General features: G+C 44.4%; 1 pseudogene; it reads right to left on the bottom strand.

Annotated features, from left to right (window-relative positions):
- Nucleotides 1-299: 299 nt before the first annotated feature.
- LOC114615530 lies at nucleotides 300-5176 on the bottom strand (annotated as a pseudogene).
- Between the last annotated feature and the right edge of the window lie 4400 nt (nucleotides 5177-9576).

Below are 9576 nucleotides of genomic sequence, written 5' to 3'. Positions count from 1 at the left end.
AAAATCAAAATCAATAACAAGAACTTGTAATAATATCTCAATAACATAAGAAAAAACCAAAACCGTGCAAAAGAAAATTTCAATGAGAACTCTAACAGAAAAAAATGTGAAGTGACATTTTCTCACTGCACATTTAGCAGCACAGACTACAGCCAGTTTCTCCTCTTGAGCACTTGATGGTAATGCAGTCACCTCAGTTCTCTCTCAAGGGGTCACACAGGAAAGAGAAAAAGACACTGAATCAGCCTGGATGTCTCACTGGCTACATAGTTTGGGCCCAATCACACTGTGGAAATGATCTATGAGGAAGGAGATTCATCCAAAGAAGTCTGTGGCTGTTGAGGAGGGAGCTCAGCAGGGGGCTCCTGAGGTGGCAACTCATTCTGCAGGAGGCTCTCCTGCTGGGATGTGGCCAATTCCAGCTCTCTTGCAGATTCAGAGACCTGGGAGAGGAAGGCAGTTATTAAGACACAGGCTTGGTGGGGACATGCATGTCAAATGTCAGCTGCTGCCTCCCACCACCTCAACTAGACTTCAACACTGATCCTTTAACTGAAACCCTTGCTGCTAAATCTGCAAGCAGGGCAAAATATCAAGCAAAGCTCACAAACACATGGGCTGACAAGCAGACACTCAGACTTCTATCAGTGCAAACCTAGACCTGGCCAATGGGAAGAGACCTCATTGGGCTGCAGGAGAAAGGAGAAGGCCACATGCCACCCAGACCACTGACAGAGAGAAGCACTCATTTAATATTTGCATTAGACTTTACTCCCTGCAAGTGATGCCTACCTGGGAAGTCACATGACCCCTGCACAACTCCTGTCACAAGACATAGAACTTTCTGAAAGCTCTGCTTAGCCACCCTCCTATCATGAGGACATGCAAGAGTGTGACCTGTCATTCATCTGTTACCCTTTCTAGACTGCAGCTTCAAGCAGAGTAGCAAGGTACACTTGCCAATAATTCAGTGTCTCCCAATAGTTGAAGTTCCCAGAATACTTGTGCATAGACAAAGTAATGAACAACTATATTCCATGAAGTGGGTGGCTGGTTGGGAGTGTGGATTTAAAAGGTGGTGGATGAATGCAAAGATGGATCCAATAGGCAAATGATAACAGACAGTGTTAGTCTGAATAAACTGCTTGTTCCTACCTGATATTGCTGTTTCTGGAGGTTGCTGGTCTTCTCCTGTTCATCTTCAACAGTCAGGTTCATCTCAGACAAGTACTGTTGGAGGAGGTACCAATCAGCCTTCACTTCCTTGTAATCCTGCTTCACTTGGACCAATGACTTCTTTACAAGAGAGGACTGCAACAGGAGCCGATTGTGCAGGTTTCTGGAAACACACTCTGCATATTAACATCTTGCAGACTCCTCCTGCCATTCCTACTTATAGGTGCCGTTACCCCACCAGGATCCAGGTTCCCATGAAGACCTAGAGCAATACATTTCAGTATATCCATGACAGCTGCACAAGCAGCAAACAGCCAATGCAGGTAAGAACTAATCATGTCTGCAGCCCAAACTCCAATAAAGCTCCATGTCTCTCCAAAAGAAAGAGGAATCTCCATCTATCTGCCTCTCCCAAAGAAAGAGGTATCTCCATGACAGCCCAGTGTATTGCAGCAACTTCAATTAGTAGGGTGCAAATACCCTCAGTGGAGGTCAGGAGAACTAAGGGGAGGGCATTCTACCCATGTGTTCCATCACACTCACCTCTGTAAAACCTTGCCTGAGCCCCAGAGGTCCAGTACTGCAAAAGAACCCTCTCATTTTGTTATCTTAGAGGCTCCTCAGGATGCCTGGATAACCATGAGAGGGCTAACTTTCTCTTACAGATTTAAGAAACCTGAGTCCAAAGGGCCCAAGGTACACTGATGGTTAAAAAACCGAAGGGAGAGACCGGACCTGCAGACTCTCCATTCCAGAATCAAAGGAATGCAGAAATCGCCACTGCACAAGTGGTAGCCTCCATGACCTGTACTTACCTATAGAAGTTAATCTCCTTCTTGTGCTCCTGGAAGTTCTCACAGGAGTCAATGTTCTCAGTCTCTAATTTGTTCAGGAATGACATGACCATCTTCTCCTTGAACTTCAATTTTTCATACAGTGGATTTGGCCTGTAATAGGGTCTGGCCCCAGGAAGACAGAACACCATGAACATGGCTTTTAGTAACACATGAACTCAGGCTGGGTCCTGTCCTACCCCAATCCTGGAAGGCCAATTTCTTCCTTCTACATACTCGCATCTTCTCCACCTTTGGAAACTTGTTATCCTGGACAGCAGAAGTTTGGCATCCAGATGGAGGGTACCCTGGCTCCCTGTATTCACTCAGCTGGCCTGAACTAGAGGTCTATCAGCTTACCCTCTAAAGAGACTAGACCACAGGTCCTGAACCACCAGAAACCTGTGATTATATATTTCCTACTTTCAAAACAGGGACTCTAAATCCTGGATAACTAATAGTGTAGAGACATTCATTACACATAATTCTGGAGATGAGACCAGACATCAACACAGTTTTCTAGTCTGCCAAAGAGATAAAAATGTACAGACAAATGGCACCACACAGGCAATGAACAGTGCTGTTTACAGTTGGGGCTCCGGGACGTCTGGACTCACTTCACCTTTAAACTGTTATACAGGTAAATCCACAGGACAAAACACAGAACCCAAGTTCCCAAAGAGTGGAAGGAAATATATACCTACTATATGTCTGCACATCCATATGCATGTGGACACACTAGCACACAGACAAGGAAAAGGAAAAGGAAACAGAATCAGAGAATGAGAAAGAGAGAGATACAGCATTGGAGAAAGAAGAAGCAGAATAAGAAGAAATTCATTCAGCATTACTGACTCAGAGTATAAGGCACACAGACAAAGAGGAACAGGCATAAGCTTCAGGCTTTCTAGTCAAGCACTGAGATGAACAGTGTGGGAACAGCTGCTGCTAGGACTTTCCAGCCCTCAATTAAGAGCCAGGTAAGTACAAAGCGTCAGCACAAACTCACTGCATCTGTCGAGGACTTTCCAAATGCATGCTGAGCATTCACTAGCCACTGACTCTGTGGGGAAAATTTAAGAAGGCTGCCACAGGGGCGCAAGCCCCAGAGGCTTCCACCTCTGTGGTGGGTCTCACATTAGGGAGGGAGTCCTATGGTTCCAGCGGCCTGAGGGCCTTGGCGTTGGCAAGCCCCAGTAACACGAAAAAGTCCTTGGTTCCAAAAAGGTTTATTGTCATGGCAGATAATAGAATGATCTAGGCGTAACCCCCCAAAAACTCAGGGCAGTCCCGAGTTATATAGGAAGGGAGAAAAGGGGAGGATTGGGGGAGTATCTGGGGGAGGCAAGTTTAATTTGCTCTGCCCTCTGGCCTTCATTAGTATGTAAATCCCTAGGGCCTGTTGCCTATAGCCAGGCCTATGTGACTCTATGGAGATGTGACTGCTTTTCAGGATCCTGGATGATGGGAGGGACCGAACTCCTGCAGGTTCTCAGGCAGAATTCCTTGCAGCAGAGTCTGCAGAGTCTCAGGGTTCTAGGCACCTACTCAACCATGACCCAGGATACTATTACTCAGTCCCAAATGCCTCCATCCAGAATTCTTTACGCAGACCACAAGTTCAACATTTCAATTGGAGGAAGGAAAAGAGTCCGTTTCCCTTCTTGCTCCTGACCAAGCTTCATGTTCAGCCTCTCCTCTATGAAGCATTTAGGGACATAAAGTTAGGCACAGGGACTCTGTGGAGGTACTGCTTGCCAGAACTCACAACCTTAAAAGGATAAGATGAGGGTGACATTGTAGATGTCAGACTGACACTAAAGTGTTTGGAGCAATGAGTACCTCTTGTTCATGGATCCCTCTGTATCAAGCGGTATCTCAGCTCGTTTCTCTCCTGGGTACTGAGCTCCAGCTCTTTGGTCAGACTCTTTGCCTCCTTCTTGGCCTCTTTCTGGCTTAAGACAGTTGCAGGGCATGATGACTGTCTGCAGCCACTGTAGGCAGAAGAACATAAGTAAATTGCCCCAAGGGAATGCAGAGAGTCCTGTGTGAACACCCTCAGCTCTAAGAGAAGGAGAGCATGCCTGGAAACCAGTGACACCACAAACAGTCTGGCCCAGGCAATAGATGCGCCTAAGTGAATCTCAGCTCTCTCATCACTCTATAGAGACCAGGAGATGAAAGCAGCCAGGTGTTTCCTCTGTCTCCCTACACGTGCTCATGATGACCACAGGGATAGCTTCTCCACCATTATTGACAGTTTGACAAGGTGCAACTTGGCTTTAGATCCCTCAGCCTTGTGGTTTCACAAGTCAGATGGAAAATTAAATAACCCAAAGAACTTGAGTGATAGGAGATGGTCAGATGTCCTACCCTGTTAGTCAAGGCCCAGTAGTTTGGACTAAAATTCATGCAGAGTGAGACCATGATCAACACAGTGGCAATTCCCCCTACTGAAACACCAAACACCCCAGACATGGCAATAGGGTTCATTGTCTGAGTGTATCAACACTGAAAGGTATTTGGTTAAAGGAAAGAAATACCTTCCACACACAATGGGTGATGAAGAAATCTAATGTGGGTACTGTCAGGGAGAGGAGGTCAGAGGAGTTCTGAGAACATAAGACCATGTCCAGGAACACAATTCTTTCCCTGGTACTACTGTCAGATACCCACAGCAGCTTAAAAAAAAGGCATGGAAGTGAAGTGTAGGGATTCCCTTACATATACTGGCATAGGTTAGACCCTCTGTGACACTTGATGGTCTCATTTTGTCCCCATGTAACAGCCACAAAACCCAATCAAAGTAAAGACTTGGTATTTGAAACTACCTGCTTTGGCCTTACTTGGCATCACTTGCCTTAAGTCATGTTCTGAAAGTCATGTTCTGAAATCCTTGATGTTTAAGTATTGTGATAATCATGGAAATTCTTTTGCTTCCCAGTGAAGTCAGTTTCCATGCCCAAATTGCTAGGAAGGCCAGCTCAGGCCACCCCAGACAAGAAGCTCAACATCCCCTTCCAAGGTCTTACTCCACATTCCCCAAGACCACCGTCTTCGTCCTTCATTACTCTCACATGAAAGTCCAGCTACTTTCTGCCTCTCTCTAGTTTCTGCCACCTCCATCTCTGCTCTTCCAAAAAGTCTCCTCAGTCGGGAAATCATGTCTAGGAACACATGATGTAGACACTGACTGAGAGAGCTCAGTGCACTTGGTGTCACTACAACACTGGTGACATCACAAGGGATGCCAAGAACTCTTCCGGATGGAATGGAATGTCCAAAAAAGGGGCTGCTGATGTCATGGGGAACACATTTTACCTCCCTGCTAATTTTCTCCCTGTACAGGTAGGAAGCTGAGGCATCCTTATAAGGGTGTTTCCTGGGTCACAGATATTGGGCACCTCCACTTTCCAAAGATAGAGTTTGCTCTAGACTTGATCAGAAACACCTAAGTCATTTATTTTCTGAATTTAACTGACTCTTTCCCTTTAGACCTTGCCCAGGAATGTCTCATCCTAACTCTAGCTTTCATAATTCAGCAATATTAGCCATTAAAAACTGCTGAAAATCACATCAGGAAGAATGTGGAGGAGGAAAGATCTCCTGTCTCATCATGTAAAGATGCTTGAAATCACATCCTGGAGGATCCTGAAGGGCAGGTCCAAAATTAGTGTGTATTAGGGGGTGCACTCATGAAGCTTTGTGCTTACCATTTGAATTGTACCCCAAGGGGCCTTAGGAGGGAGAGGTGCAGTTATCAGGTGCTCACAACAGTCTGGAGATCTGTTGACAGAGGAAGATCAATATTGTAGCAACCATTAGGCTGGGTGACAGGCTCTCCTCTCAGTGCCAAAGTCACCAAAGCAGGTTTCCTCACAGGCCCCTCTGAGCTATACCATGGGATCCTTTCTATCAATAAAATAGTCAGTAGTGGTGAGGGGCAGGCACAGTGTGTAGGACAATACTATAGGCATAACTTGGTTGACAGAACAACTGCCTAGCATCTCATATTCTGATACCTCATTCAACCCACACACCACACAAAATCCTATAAACGTCAAACCCTGATGGTTGATTGAGTGCACACACTATTGATCAGAACCATAGCTCAGACTTTGGGGACTGAGCCATTGACACAAACATCTTTGTCAACTTATAAAGCAAAAACAAAACAAAAAACCCACAAGTATCTCATATAAAGCTGCAGGAAGTACTTTCCAGTGGTCAGTTCTGATCAGGCGATTTTAGACAGAACAATGTATATTGACTCTTAATTTGATGGGTCATATGTAAGTCTTTTTGGAAAGTTATAAGAATAACAGATGTCATACAGAATATAACAGGATGTAATCACTCTGCCCTATCTTGCACTATTCAAGTTATTTTTCATGTCAGTGATTAGCAGGCATATTATAACAACAATTTGAAATAGGTGGCAGAGATGGAAGAAAATGGTTATAGCTATACTGGGGGATATACTCACCTCAACTTAAGAAAACCCATCTCTGTCACTGACTGGCCCTTTCCTCACAGTCCTTGCAAGCCCCAATTGTAAGCCTAGCTTTTGGAAAGTGGAAGCAGGATTCTCTGAGCTCAAGGATAACCTGGCAAGCCAGGTAGAAGACAACATGGTATACCTGAGACCCTGTTTCAGAAGAGAAGAAAACAAAGCAAAATAAAACAAAACAAATAACCACTGAAATATCCAAGGCCACACCTACCAACCCCCGTCTATTATAAAAATCTTACCATTCTCCCCCTGCCAATCTTTCATTCTAAGAAGACATATTAGATGGAGAAATGATCTTTCTGTTCTAAGCCAGAATAGGGAGGGGCATGCCAGAAATCTGTGATGGAGGAGGATCCCAGAAGTCTATGGGGGTGAATTTAGCTGAGACTTCTAATAGCTGGTATTTAGAACCTGAATTGGCCACCTCCTGTAGCCAGGTACGGCACCCCTCCGCAACAGTCGAGGGATAAGACAGCAACCCATCCACAAAATTTTGAACAAAAATTTGTCCTATCTACAAAAAATGCAGGAACAAAGATGGAGCAGTTTAGGGAACATCCAACCAATAACTTTTCCAACTTCAGACACATCCCACGGACAAGCACCAATCCCTGACATTGTTAATGATACTCTGTTTTGCTTGCAGATAGGAGTCTAGCATAACTGTTTTCTGAAAGGCTCCACCCAGCATCTGACTGAAACAGATGCAGAGACACCCCAAGCCAAACATTGCACAGAACTCAGGGAATCTTATGGAAGGGTTGGGGGAAGGATTGAGAGCTCAAGAAGGGATAAGAACCCCACAGGAAGGCCAACAAATTCAACTAACCCAGATCATTGGGGGCTCTCATAGAATGAAGCACCAACCAAAGATCATATACTGGTTGGACCTAGGGCCCCTGAATATATGTAATAGATGTGCAGCTTGGTCTTCATGTAGATTTTAATCACCTGTGCAGGGGCTGTCCCTAAAGCTGTTGCCTGTCTGTGGATCCTGTTCTCCTAATTGGGCAGCCTTGTCTGACCTCAGTGAGAGAGGATACACCTAACCCTGGAGAGACTTGATGTGTCAGGATTTGGGTGGGAGATACCCAGGAGGAGCCACCACTCTGTCAGAGAGGAGCAAGGGAGATGGGGGAGGTACTATGTAAGAGGAGGATTGGGAGGAGGGTAGCAGTGATAAGGATGTAAAGTGAACAAATAAATAATTTAATGGAAAAAGAAAAAAAGGGCTATTGGATATAGGCACTGAGTATGGTTGTGAGGGGCTCCCATAGAGAACACACCAGACCTAGGAGATGAGAGTTTTACTTTCCCAGTTTTCTTTTCAACCTTCTTTTTTTGTTTAAAAGCCAACATTTAAACAAGCTCACCACATTCTAAGCAGGTCAATAAATGATTTACATAGATTATTTTAACAAATTCTCACAAGCCAGTGAAATAGGCTATTATACCAATTTGTGAAGAAATTATGGCTTCATTCTCAGAGAAAGTATTATATGAAATTATGGCTACAAATAACTTATAGTTATAAAGAGAATATTGAAAAATGAATCAAGGCTGGGGAGACAGCTCATTTAATAGTGTTTGCTGCCAAGCATGAGGCCCTGAGTTTGAGCCCTAGAAGCCACATAAAAAGAGAAGAATAACAGCATGTGCTCATAATATCCCAGCACTGGGGTGTGTGTTGGGGGGAGGGAGATGAAGACAGGCAGATCCCTGGAGGCTACCTTGATGTCCATCCTAACCTAAATGGTAAGTTCCTAGTCTTGGTCAAGAATCCTGTCAAATACAACAACACCAAAACCAACTAACTAAACAATAACAACAACACAAACCCAAAACAAAATAAAACACACCAAGTACATGCTCCTGAGGAACAATGCCCAAGGCTGACTTCTGGCCACACATCCATCCCCTCGCTTGAATACTGACTATATAGTAATTTTTAAACAATGCAAAGTTTAAGCTACAACACAATATTAAGAAACAGGCAAAAATCCTTCCTCTGAGGACTCAGGGAACCCTGCTGAAGAGGAGGTAGAAAGAGTATAAAACCCAGAGTGGATGGAGGCCATTGAAGAAACAAGGCCCTCTAAATCAACAGGATCACGTACAGGGCCTGCACATGTCTAATCACAGGGGCTCCTGCAGCTGAAAAAAGTGGGCATATGTCCCTATTCCTAACTCAGAAGCACTCAGTAACTGATAACCACTTGAAATGTGTGTGTGTGTGTGTGTGTGTGTGTGTGTGTGTGTGTGTGTGTCCACATGTCTGCAGGTGTCCACTGAGACCATAAGAGAGCACCAGATTCCCAAAGCTGTAATTACAGACAGTTGTGAACATTTCCATATGGATGCTGGGAAACAAATTCATATCCTCTGCAAGAAAGACCAGCAAATGATCTCAAGCACTGCTGAGGCATAACTAGACTCTATAATACTTTCTGTTGAGAAGCATTGGTGCTATTTACTATTTCCTGGTCTTAGTCACTATTCTATTGCTGCAAAGAGACACCACCACCAAGTAACTCTTATAAGAGAAAGCATTTAATTGGGGGCTTGTTTACAATTTCAGGGGTTTAGTCTGTTTTCATCCTGATGGGCAGCATGGTGGCACACATGGTGCTGGAGAATAGTCAAGAGCTACATCCTGATCTTCAGGCAGGGGGCAGAGGGACTGGGCCTGGCATGAGCTTTTGAAACCTCAAGACCCACCCCGAGTGACACACTTCCTCCAAGAAGCCACACTCCCTAATCTAATCCTTCTCAAGTAGTGTCAAATAGTAGAAAAAAGATGGGATTTCCTAGACAAGTCTAGAGAATAACAGCATGTATGTGATGACTTCCTGGTTCCATGCTATGCCTCCTGGGAAACCAGGTCTAATCCCCAACCTACTGTGGGTCAGTGCTCTCAAGTTTTAAATTTACCTAAAAACAGACCATAGTAGTGTATGGTATAGATAAACAATCATCACAGGTTTCTAAAATTAAATTTAAAACATTGATTAATTTCGTTCTATTTCATTGCTATAGTGACTAAAGCAGTAATAG

This window comes from Grammomys surdaster, unplaced genomic scaffold, assembly GCF_004785775.1.
Source record: "Grammomys surdaster isolate TR1022 unplaced genomic scaffold, NIH_TR_1.0 126850, whole genome shotgun sequence".
NCBI classification, from domain to species: domain Eukaryota; kingdom Metazoa; phylum Chordata; class Mammalia; order Rodentia; family Muridae; genus Grammomys; species Grammomys surdaster.
This window is presented reverse-complemented; position numbering and strand designations above follow the sequence as displayed.